Raw genomic sequence first — 12343 nt, forward strand, 5'->3', positions numbered from 1 at the left:
GTCCCTGTCCCGCACGGTGCTCACAGTCTCAATCCCCATTTTACAGATAAGGTAACTGAGGCACAGAGAAGTACAGTGACTTGCGAAAGGCCACACAGCAGACAAGCGGCAGAGCCGGGATTAGAACCCAGGTCCTTCCGACTCCCAAGCCCGTGCTCTATTCAGTATGCCATGCTGCTTCCCTAGTGTTACTAGCAATCCCCTTGATCGAAAACAATCACTCGATCGATCAGTCGGTGGTATTCACTGAGTTCTCACCGTGTGCAGGGCACTGTTCTAAGCATTTGGAAGAGTACAGGACAACAGAGCTGGTAGACACGATCCCTGCCCGAGAGGAGCTTTCGATCGAGACGGGGAGACGGACGCTGATATCGATCGCTAATTTAGAATGTATAATTTATAGATGGGCACATAAAGGTTGTGGGGTTGAGGGTGGGGCCAAAGGCCCAAGGTCTTAAATCCAAACGCAAGCACCGTCTCACACGTATTAAAAAAAAACAAACAACGAGAAAAAAACCAAGCTTTTTCTCCTCTGATGTGTCCCAGGCTCTTCCAAGAACCGCGACGAAAATAAACAAAACGTGTCGGGTGGTATTAAACACAGTGAAGAGTTAAAGCTTCTCTTTCGAGCAGATATTTTCACTTGGGTGTCTGTTCTCCCTCTAGCCGTCGGGATAAATTTCATCGTTCTGTATTCCGTTCTGCCGATCTCTAATATCTTAGCGATTCTCGAGAGACCCCAGGCCCCCCGTTGCCTATAGCTTTACATCCGTTTCTCTTCCGCTTGCAGTTACAGTGAAATAATGAAGACTGCGATTCTCCCCGAAGATAAGGAAGGAATGAAATTAAATTCCAAAGGTGCAGAAAAAAAAAGATCTCCCTCTTCTTTTCTCACATCTGGGGTCCTCACCTGAGACGCTTCTGATTTCTGATGAGCCAGGGACACTCGTGATTGTGTTCGGCCAGCTGGAGACATTATTTGATACCCATTTTAGGCTGTAATCAATTCTTATTATATATAGAGCTCCTCCCGTGAGCATAGTATAATACTGAGCACTTGGGAGAATACAGTGGCGTTAGGAGACGCTTCCCCCGCCGGCTTGAAGCTCGCAAACCGGTGGAAATAAATTGAAATCAGTGTGCAGGAATGACAGATCTCAATCGATCCATCGATCATCCATTCACTCTTATCTGTTGGAGTGCTTACTGTGTGCGGAACACCGTACCAGGTGCTGGCGTATTGCAATGTAACAATAAATAGATGCATTCCCCGCCCGACAGTGAGCTTACGGTCTAGAGAGGGGTAGGCAGACATTAATATACTTTAATTACAGACGTGCCTAAGTGCTGTGGGGCTGGGAGCGGGCCAGAAAAAAGGGAGAAAGTCAGGGCAGCACAGAATGGAGTGGGAGAAGAGGAAAGGGGCGGGGGGGCTTAGTCTGGGAAGGCCTCTCGGAGGAGATGGGCCTTCAGTAAGGCTTTGAAGGAGGGGGTCAGTTATGGTCAGTTTCTCCCCTCATCCAGAATGGTCCTGCTGAAGATGAAGCGGTCTGATGGTATTTTTTAAACTCTGGGGTGGATACAAGCTAATTAAGCTGGACACAGTCTCTGTCCCACCTGGGATTCAAAGTCTCACGCCTCATTTTGCAGTTAGGAGGAACTGAGGCCCGGTGCCCTAGGTGACGCAGCGGATGGGTATCAGAATTGGGATTAGAACTCAGATCCTCCCGACTCCCGCGCCCCCGCTCCATCCCCTAGGTCACGCTGCTTCTTTCATTCATTCATTCAGTCGTATTTATTGAGCTCTTACTATGTGCCGAGCACTGTACGAAGCTCTTGGAATGGACAATTCCAATTAGAGAAGCAGCGCGGCTCAGCGGAAAGAGCACGGGCTTGGGAGTCAGAGGTCATGGGTTCGAATCCCAGCTCTGCCACCTGTCAGCTGTGTGACTGTGGGCAGGTCACTTCACTTCTCGGTGCCTCAGTGACCTCATCTGTAAAATGGGGATTGAGACTGTGAGCCTCACGAAGGACAACCTGATGACCCTGTATCTACCCCAGCGCTTAGAACAGCGCCCTGCACATAGTAAGCGCTTAACAAATGCCGACATTATTATTATTATTATTACAATTCGACAACAGAGACAATCCCTGCCCATTGATGGGCTTACAGTCTAATCGGGGGATTCTCTAACTTTAGGGGTTTCCCTCAGTCCCCACAGTTGTTGAGGTAACCGTTAAGCTCCTCTCCGTGTCAAGCGCTTGCAAGATCGTCAGGCCAAAGTGGAACCAGATCAATACGTGTTTTGTTTTGGTATTTGTTAAGCATTTCCTATGTTTCGGGCACTGTATTTAGCACCAGGGTTGACAAAGAGATAATCAGGTCGGATACTGTCCCTGACCTCAACGGGGCTCAGTCTAAGTAGAAGCTCTTGTCCCGTTTTATGCCGTCGAGTCGTCTCCGACCCACAGCGATGCCAAGGATGCATCTCTCCCACAGTGTCCCAACGCCCCACCTCCATCTGCAATCGTTCTGGTAGTGGATCCGGAGCGTTTTCTTGGTAAAAATCCCAAAGTGGTTGACCGCGGCCTCCTTCCCCGCCGTAACCTCGAGTCTCAAGCCCTCCACTCTCTCCCGTGCCGCCGCTGCCCGGCACGGGGGAGTTTTGACTCGTAGCCGACTGGCTTCCGCTCGCTAGCCCCTGCCCAAGCTAGGAAAGGAACGGATATATCTCTGCCTGACTCTCCCTCCCCTAGTCGAGACCGGCAGAGGACTGGAAACTCTCCAGCGCGACCCGGAGAGGGGCCCAAGTAGAAGGGGCAGGGATGCAATCCCCGTTTTACAGCCGAGGAAACTGAGGCCCAGAGAAGCTGAGTGACTTGGCCCAAGGCCCAGAGGAGACGAGTGGAGGGGCTGGGATGAGAACCCAGGTCCTCTGCCTCCCAGCCCGTGCTCTTTTTCACTAGGCCGCTCAGTAAATAGGATCGAAAGAGTGGCCTGTGAGAGACGTTCGGGCGAACGCCCAGACGAGGGTTCCCCAAGACCGCTGGGTGGCGCTGCGGCCCTGCCTGCCAAATGCCACCTTCTGCAGGGAACATCCCGTGGTACTTAATAATAATAATAATAATAATATTTGTTAAGTGCTTGCTAGGTGCCAAACACTGTTCTAAGCCCCGGGGTAGATACAAGGTAATCAAGTCGGACACAGTCCCTGCCCCACATGACGCTCAAAAGCTTCCCCTCCCTTTTGCTTAGGAGGAGCCCGTTGAAGAAATTTATATGGGTGAATTATTCATTCATTCCTTCGTTCGTTCGTTCGTTCGTTCGTTCGTTCATTCAATAGTATTTATTGAGCGCTTACTACTGTACTAAGTACTTAGAGAAGCAGCGTGGCTCAGCGGAAAGAGCCCGGGCTTTGGAGTCAGAGATCGCGGGTTCGAATTCCGCCTCTGTCACTTGTCAGCTGTGTGACTGGGGGCGAGTCACTTGTCTGTGCCTCATCTGTAAAAGGGGGATCAACTGTGAGCCTCGTGAGGGACCACCTGCTTACCCCGTATTTCCCCCAGCGCTTAGAACAGTGCTCTGCACATAGTAAGCGCTTAACAGATACCAACATTATTATGGGGGAGGAAACAGACACAGAGCAGTTAAACGACTTATCCAAGGTGACTTCAGCGAGGAGTGAGAGCTTCTTGGACAGCTTAACTCGGTCAGGGAACGTGTCTGTCAATCTTATACTCTCCCCTTTTTGCATTGAGCTCTCCGAAGCCCTTATCGCAACGCTCCGCACACAGTGAGCGCTCAATAACCACCTTTGATTGATACATCGATGGTTTGATTAAGGTGCTCGCTCACTCTTTTAATGTACCTCAAAGTGCTCAGACTGAGAGAGAGAAACCCTTTCACCTTCTCCCCTTGACATCCCTTCGTCGGGTCGGGGGTGGTGGCTCAGTGGCAAGAGCGCGGCCTGGGGAGTCAGAGGTCATGGGTTCGAATGCCGGCTCCGCCCCTCGTCAGCTGTGTGACGGCGGGCGAGTCACTTCACTTCTCTGGGCCTCAGTTCCCTCATCTGGAAAATGGGGATTAAGGGTGAGCCTCACGTGGGACGACCCGATTACCCCGTATCTTCCCCAGCGCTTAGAACAGTGCTCTGCACATAGTAAGCGCTTAACAGATACCAACGGTACGAGGAATCAAGGTCCAGGGCCCTGGCATCGGAACGAATCTGTGAGCCAACGGTTACGAAGGTTGAGGCCGGGCGGGGCCCCGGATCCTTTCCCAGCTGTCGTCAGTCAAGCAGTGCTATTTACTGAGCGCTTACCGTGCGCAGAGCACTGCATTAAACGCTTGGGAGAGTCCAGGAGAAGTGGGAAGAGTCTCCACTAGTTGAGTCTCCACTAGATGGCAAGAGGGACCTCACTTTGCGACTGGAAGTAAGGTGTCCTTTGTGAAATAATGAGAATAAGAATATTAATGGCGTCTGTTAAGTGTTTCATGTTGGTATTCGTTAAGCGCTTATTATGTGCCGAGCACTGTTCTAAGCGCCGGAGTAGATACGGGGTCATCAGGTCGTCCCGCGTGAGGCTCGCGGTTAATCCCCATTTTACGGATGAGGTCACTGAGGCCCAGAGAAGTGAAGTGACTCGCCCACGGTCACACAGCTGCCAAGTGGCAGAGCCGGGAGTCGAACCCATGACCTCTGACTCCGAAGCCCGGGCTCTTTCCGCTGAGCCACGCTGCATGTGTCACGCGCTGTTCTAAGCCCTGGGGTAGATACAAAGTAATCGGGTTGTCGTCCCAGGTGGGGCGCGCAGTCCCCATCCCCATTTTCCAGATGAGGTCACTGAGGCACAGAGAAGTGAAGTGACTTGCCCAAAGTCACCCAGCTGACAAGTGGAGGAGCCGGGATTAGAACCCACTACCTCTGACCCCCCAAACCTGCTCTTTTCACTGAGCCACGCTGCGAAGGGAGCTCACAAGTCCTGGGTTCTCATCCGCTGCCGTGTGGGAACTTGGGCAAGACACGTCACTTCTCTGTACCTCAGTTCCCTCATTATTTCCTGCTCTGCCCCTGCCCTCCTGCGTGACGCTGGACAAATCACTTTACCCCTCTGGGCCTCGTTTTCCACATCTGTAAAATGGGCATTAAATACCTGCCCTCCCTCCGCTTTCAGCACCTGTCCCCCAGTCTCCCAAGGACGGCAGGATCAGATGACGTGATCTGACGTGGAAGCGCTTGGGCAGAAGTCGAGTGCTATTCAAAAAGCGGTGTGGACCTCGTGGGAAGAGCGTGGGCCTGGGAGTCAGGAGTTCTGGGTTCGAATCCCTTCCCTGTCTGGGGTGTGACCCCAGTCAAATCACTTCGCTTCTCTGGGCCCCGGTCTCTTCGTCTGCCAAATGAGAGGTAAATGCCCGGCCTTCCTCCCCTTTAGAGTATAAATCCCATGTGGGACAGAGAGACTGTGTGTGTACCGATTGTCTTAGAGCAGAAACACAACGCTTAGAACAGCGTAAGCCCAGAGGAAGAGCTTAACGAATACTACGATTAGGAGTAGCGATAGCGATGACGCCGCTATTAACCGAGGTATTGCCATCGTAAGATGCCAGCATTCAATCTCCTCTGCTTCTCACAAACAAAATCCTATCTGCCGGACTACCCGGGGTTGGCCGATTATTGAGGGCCCGTAGGCAGAGAAGGGAAGGGCACAGCACAGTGCTCTGCACACGGTAAGCGCTCAATAAATACGACCGAATGAAATGACGAATGAACGCAGGGCCGACCCCTGAGAGATGGATCACCTCCCCGGGGGACCCGTGGGGTGAATCTCGCCGCCGGGGAATATAGTCTTGAGGAAAATCTCCCCCCACAGATCCCGCCCCGGTCCCTCACGCAGACGACGGGATGGCTGTATCCCCGCTGGGAGAAGAGAAGCTGGCAGACCCTGCCTTTCAGCGATGCAAATGACGCCTTAACGGTTTAATTTTTCAGCTCGCAGCAGGAAACGGGGGAGAAGGCGGACGTGATCGCCGAGCACCGGGGCCGGCTGAGCGAAGAAACCCTCGGAGGCTGTCACGGCCCAGGCGGGAAAAGGAGAGGCTTTCTCTCACCTTGTCTGTTGGCAAATTGAAGACGCCAGAGTGACACTGCGCCGTCAAGCGTCTGAGACGCGTTAGCCTTGGCCGGAGACCGGCTGGCTGGAAATCCCAGACTCGGGGCCTTATCTGGTGGCAGGAGGTTCTAAATCTCAATCTGTCGTCGTCAGAGCCCTGCCTGGTGCCGCCGAGCCGGGTGAACGGATTTTTAATGGCTCGCTTTTAATGCGGTCTATTTCGGACTCCTCGTCCCCCCGGTGCCTTGCCGTTGGCCCTACGTGTTCACCCCTTGGCTGCTCGTCACCTGTAAAACGGGGTCCCTCTGGCTTCTCACCCCCACTTTCTGCCTTGCATTTCTCTTTTTCTTTTCATTTTTTATGGTGTCCGTTAAGCGCTTCCTACCTGGGGTAGTTACGAGGCGATCGGGTCGGACACGGTCCCTCTCCCACGTGAGGCTCGCCGTCTTCATCCCCGTTTTACAGATGAGGTGACTGGGGCGCAGAGAAGTGAAGTCGCTTGCCCGGGGTCGCACGGCCGGCGGGGGGCGGATCAGAACTCAGGTCCTTCAGACTCCCAAGCCCGTGCTCTCTGCACTAGGCCCCGCTGCTTCTCACTCACCCTGTCATGCCAGCGCGCGCGTTTTGGCTCGATCGTTTTTAGGGAATTAGCCAGAACGGGAGCCTGCATTTTTTTATGGTGTGTGTTAAGCTCTGTGTCATGTGCTGTTGTAAGACCCGGGATAGATACAGGTTTATCAGGTTGGACACGGTCCCCGTCCCGCACAGGGTTCACGGTCTAAGTAGGAGGGAGGAGGATTTAACCCTCGTGTTCCATTTGAGGAACTGAGGCACGGAGAAGGGAAATGACACTAGACTGAAGCTTGTCTCTAGACTGTTGTGGACGGGAAATGCGTCCGCGTGTGGTTGTATTGTACTCTCCCAAACGCTTAGTACGGTGCTCCACACACCGTAAGCACTCAGTAAATACAATCGGACGAACGGATGAACACGCCCAAGGTCACACAGCGAGCGACGGGCAGAGTCGGGATTAGAACCCGGGTTCCAGACTAGAGTCCTCTGCCGGACCAGAGCCAAACCAGTCGGTTTGGAGGCCTCAGGGTTTCCTCTCTGGACCGTAGGTTTGCGGTAGGCAGGGAACGTGTCTACCAACTCTGTTGTATTATACTCCCCTGAGCGCTCAGTCCAGTGCTCTGCACACCGTGGGCACTCAATAAATAAGATCGATGAACCGATGCTCCAGAATGGGAAAGCAGGTCGGGACCAGGGGTTTGCCCAGAAGCCTTTGGTGGGGTACGCGGCTCAGTGGAAAGAGCTCGGGCTTTGGAGTCAGAGGTCGTGGGTTCTAATCCCGGCCCTGCCACTTATCAGAAGTCGCTTAACTTCTCTGTGCCTCGGTTGCCTCATCTGGAAAACGGGGATTAAGACGGTGAGCCCCACGTGGGACGACCTGATCACCTTGTATCTACCCCAGGGCTTCGAACGGTGCTCGGCACGTAGGAAGCGCTTAACCAATACCAAAATTTATTATTTATTATTTACCCCGTCACAGGCAGAGCCCGGAACCCCATTTTAATAGGTTTGCCTGACTTTGGCCAGGGAGGCAAGGGGCTGCTTGGGGTTGGGCCCTGCAAATCTGAGCCAGCGAAGGTGTGACTCCTCTCCTTGCGGGGAATCGGCAGTAACTTGGGCCGCCTCTCGTGTCACCCACAAGCCACAGGGCGTATCGGCGGAGGTGGGGAGGGAAGAGGGTGGGTTGTGATGATCTCCAAGCCCCCACCCACAGCGGAGAAAGTACGACCTCCCTGACCATTTCAAAAAGCCCCGGAGCCCTCCGATCGAACCAGGCTCCACCGAGCTCTTCCCGGGCCTCGGAAGGACCGAGGCAGTGGTGGAACGTCAGTCGGCCGTATTTATTGAGCGCTTACTGTGCGCAGGGGACCGTACGGAGCGCTCGGGAGGGTACACCGGAACAACCTAACAGGCAGATTCCTCTTGGAGGAGATGCGATTTTAACGAGGCTCTGGAGGTAGAGTGGCGGGCCGGCGTGCACGAAGGAGGAGGGAGTTCCAGGCCGGGCGGTGGATGTGGGAAAGGGGTCAGCGGCGAGATAGACGAGATTGGGGCACGGCGAGCAAGCTGGAGCTAGAGGAGCAGAGACACCGTACTGAGCGCTGGTGTAGATACAAGATGATCAGGTGGGACACGGTCCAAGAGGCTCACCGTCTGAAGTCCCATTCTACAGATGAGGTAACTGAGGCACCCAAAAGTGAAGTGGCTTTTTTTTTAGGGGATCTGTTAGGCACTTAGTACGACGCCTGGCACGTAGCATGCGCTGGGGTAGATACAAGCTAATCAGGTTGGACTCGGTCCCTCCTGGGAGGTTCACAGTCTTAACCCCCGTTTTACAGATGAGGGAACGGAGGGTGGAAAGAAATGAAGCGACTAACCCAAGGCCGTGCGGCAGGCAAGTGGCGGAGCCGGGATTAGAACGCAAGTCCTCCGAAGCCCAGGCCCGGGTTCTTTCCACTAGGCCGTGCCGCTTCTCGTTCCTTTCGGCCAGGGGATGCGGCTGCCGAGTCTGGGTTCTTCCAGGTGCCTGCCTTTCCCCATGATTTCATCACTGTGGGCGGGGAGCCAACAGGAGAGGAAGGCGGAGAGCTGAGATAGGCTCAAGAAGGGTTTGGATCCAGTAGAGACCTGCGATCCAAAATGCTGCTCCAAAGGGAAAGCGGGCGATGGAGAGGGGAAGCCGAGGAGTGGTAGACGGCCACCCCGGGCTGAACTGACCCTCGTCCTCACCTGGGATAGCGTCGGTCGGAGCTTCCCGGGACGGAGACGGGAGCAGGGAGAGAGAAGGGAGAAATTACGACGGTAGAGGCGAGGAGAAGCAGCAGCTCTCCGTTGGCCTCCGCCTGTCGGGATAACTTCGCCGTCTCAGGGAACGCCACGGGGAGCAGGGGATCTAATAGGGGTCTCGGTCTCCGGAGAGCTCCAGGACCCGTGGGAATCAGTCCTCTCGGAAGGAGAAATGAGGTTCAGGGTGTTCATTTCCTCCGAGACAGATTCTCCGTGGTCCTTCTGGGCAGGGCGGCTTAGGGAGATGGAACGGAGAGGAAGCGCGGAGGAAAACAGGTGATTTTGCTGCTTTCCTCTCCTCGGTATCAGGAGAGGTATAAACGAGGATGTGCAAATGAATACAAATCTTTTGCACAGCTCCCACTTGCAACATTTAGGATGAAAAGCAATTCTGCAATGTTGCCATGTAAATGAGACCCTTCTCTCTAATCGCTCTTTCAGCTATTGTATTACTGTCACTTTATTTTCCACCGAAACGGGTCTATCAACCGTGTGGTACTGCACGCTCCCGACTGCTTAATACAGCGCCCTGTGCACGGTAAGCGCTCAATAAAAACCAACGATCGATCGATCGATCGATTACCACCCCCTTTGGCCTGTACGCGGCTCGGAAGCGGAGGTTATGTCCTTTATTCCTCTGTAACTGTACCCGACGCGGGTCCCGTATAGAACTCCGCGTACACCGATACGCAGCATGGCCTAGTGGAAAGAGCACAGGCCCGGGACCCGAGTTCTAAACTCCGGTCTGCCACTTGACAGCTGTGTGACCCCGGGCAAGTCTCTTCACTTCTTTGCACCTCAGTTTCCCCATCTGTACCGTGGGGATCTCCCGTGAATGACCCCTTGTGGGACAGGGACTCGGTCCAATCTGATTGGCTTATATCTGCCCCAGCGCTTAGAACGGTGCTAGACACGTGGTACTTAACAAACACCATCATCATTATTAGCATCAGTAGCATTATTCTCTGCTCTCGTGAACCGTAAAAAGGGGAGAAAATCCTCCTCCCTTTGATTTAGAGCGTGAGCCTCACGGGGGACAAGGATCATCTCCTGTCTGCTCTAGTCCTTAATAGAGTGCCTGGGACTTAAAAAGTGCTTAACGAGGGCAATTAAGACCCAACTACCCAACGACGGGCTCACGGCTCGTCCAAGGACACACGGCTAGGCTGCTCTGCTTCTCCTGTAGGAGAGAAGAGGATAGGGAGAAGAAGGCTTGGTGGAGGGCAACGCCATTAGAGGAATCTCAGTCCGATCCAAACGCAGCCAGGAATAATAATGACAATTAATCGTGGCATTTTTTCAGCACTAATTACGTACCGGGCACTGCACCGAGGACCGGGGTAGGTACAAGATAATCAGATCGGACGCAGTCCCTGTAGGCTCACGGTCTCAATCCCCTTTCACAGACGAGGGAGCTGAGGCACAGAGAAGTGAAGCGACTTATCCAAGGTCACACAGCGAACGGGCGGCGGAGTCGGGATTAGAACCCACGTCCTCGCGCCTCCCAGGCGCGTGCTCTAGCCATTAGGCCGTGCTACTTTTCAGATTAGAGTCGTAAGAAGCTCCAGTACGGAAGCTCCCTGTGGACGGGGAAGGTGCCCGCCAACCTCATGGAAGTGGACTCTCCCAGGTTCTTGGTAAGCGCTCAGTAAATACCACTGAGTGCCGTTCCGGGAGAGGTAGCCCAGATCCTCTTCCGGGCCAATCCCGGGGCTGGGGAAGTTTCAAGTCCAGCCAGCGGGAACTGAAATTTCCCACGTTTGAGGCTTTCCCCCGGCAGGGGTGAGTTCGTTTCACTTGCAAGCTATCCCCGGCCGGGAAGGAATCCCCTTGAGCGATCACCCTACCGCTGAGCTCTGACAGGGGGCACTGGGGTCTGGCAGTTCAGATTACCCTTTTAATTCAGAAAGTTGACCTCTTCATCATGCCTTCTGGAAATCTCCTCGTGTAAACCGTTCGAAGGGGCTCCCTGGTTTTGTATCAACCTGGCTTACGTGACCTGGGTCCCAGGGTCCAAAGCCCCGTTGTTCGGCCCCCGGCCGGTGGCCGATTCCGTTATTACCGTGGAATAATGCGCATCTGTTTGGGGACTGGGAACTGCCTGTTATTCAACGTCAGAACTGGGAACCACTCAACCGATTCACCTTAATCTCCTCAAAGGCACCGGCTAGGTCGGAGCTGGGCTGAATGAGTCCCAGCCTTATCCTGTCCAGCGGCCCAGCAGTAACTCATCGATAAAAGCGATGATGATATAAAAATAGCTCACGTTCCCTTGGATCTTTCGGGCAGATCGGCTAACAGCAAGAGAGCACGTGCCCGACAGTGGACTTTTTTTTTTTTCTTTCAACGATATTTCTTAAGCGCTTACTATGTCCCGGTCACTGTACTGAGCGCCGGGGTAGATACTAATGTTGGTATTTGTTAAGCGCTTACTGTGTGCAGAGCACTGTTCTAAGCGCTGGGGTAGGTACAGGGTCATCAGGTCGTCCCACGCGAGGCTCACGGTCTTAATCTCCATTTTCCAGATGAGGGAACTGAGGCCCAGAGAAGTTACGTGACTCGCCCACAGTCACACAGCGGACGAGTGGCAGAGCCGGGATTCGAACCCATGACCTCGGACTCCCAAGCCCGGGCTCTTTCCCCCGAGCCACGCTTGCAACCCAGTCGGCTTGGACGCAGCCCTCGTCCCTCGTGGCCACAAAGACTTAATCAATCTCCATTTTACAGATGAGGGTACTGAGGCACAAAAAAAGTGATTTGCTCAAGGTCACACCCCAGACAGGTGGCAGAGTCAGGATTAGAACCCAGGTCTCTCTGGGGTTGATATATTTTAATCAGGTTGGACACAGTCCGTGTCCCAGCTGGGGCTCAGGGTCTTAATCTCCAGGTTGCAGATGAGATAACTGAGGCGCAGAGAAGTTTAACGACTTGCCCAAGGTCACCCAGCTGACAAGGGAAGGAGAAGGTAAGAGACTTCCCGTTGGGGCTCCGCTGAACTGGACAAACCCTCTGGGGGCATGTTGTGGATGTTTCCTATCGATTAATCAATCAGTCAGTAGTCATCGATAGAGCTTTATTGCGAGCAGAACACTGTACTGCTTCTCCGTGCCTCGGTTCCCTCGTCTGTAAAATGGGGAGGAAGACGGCGAGCCTCACGTGGGACAACCTGATTCCCCTGTATCTCCCCCAGCGCTTAGAACAGTGCTCTGCACGTAGTAAAGCGCTTAACAGATACCAACATTATTATTATTAGTAAGCACTTGGGTGAGCACATTAGAGTAAGGTAGACGTGACCCCTGCTCTCGAGAAGCTTGCAATCTCCTGGGGGAGATAGATAATGGGGGAGAAGCAGCAGGGCTTAGTGGAAAGAGCC

The 12343-nt window shown here is 53.7% G+C and overlaps 1 long non-coding RNA gene across 1 annotated transcript; it reads left to right on the forward strand.

The window, feature by feature from the left end:
- Positions 1-4346: 4346 nt before the first annotated feature.
- Positions 4347-6433, forward strand: LOC120638956. Its single transcript, XR_005661007.1, has 2 exons — positions 4347-4434; positions 5991-6433. It is a non-coding gene; the product is annotated as an uncharacterized LOC120638956 (long non-coding RNA).
- The last annotated feature ends 5910 nt before the right edge of the window (positions 6434-12343 follow it).

The sequence above is a fragment of the Ornithorhynchus anatinus genome, chromosome 17, assembly GCF_004115215.2.
Source record: "Ornithorhynchus anatinus isolate Pmale09 chromosome 17, mOrnAna1.pri.v4, whole genome shotgun sequence".
Taxonomy (NCBI): Eukaryota; Metazoa; Chordata; class Mammalia; order Monotremata; family Ornithorhynchidae; genus Ornithorhynchus; species Ornithorhynchus anatinus.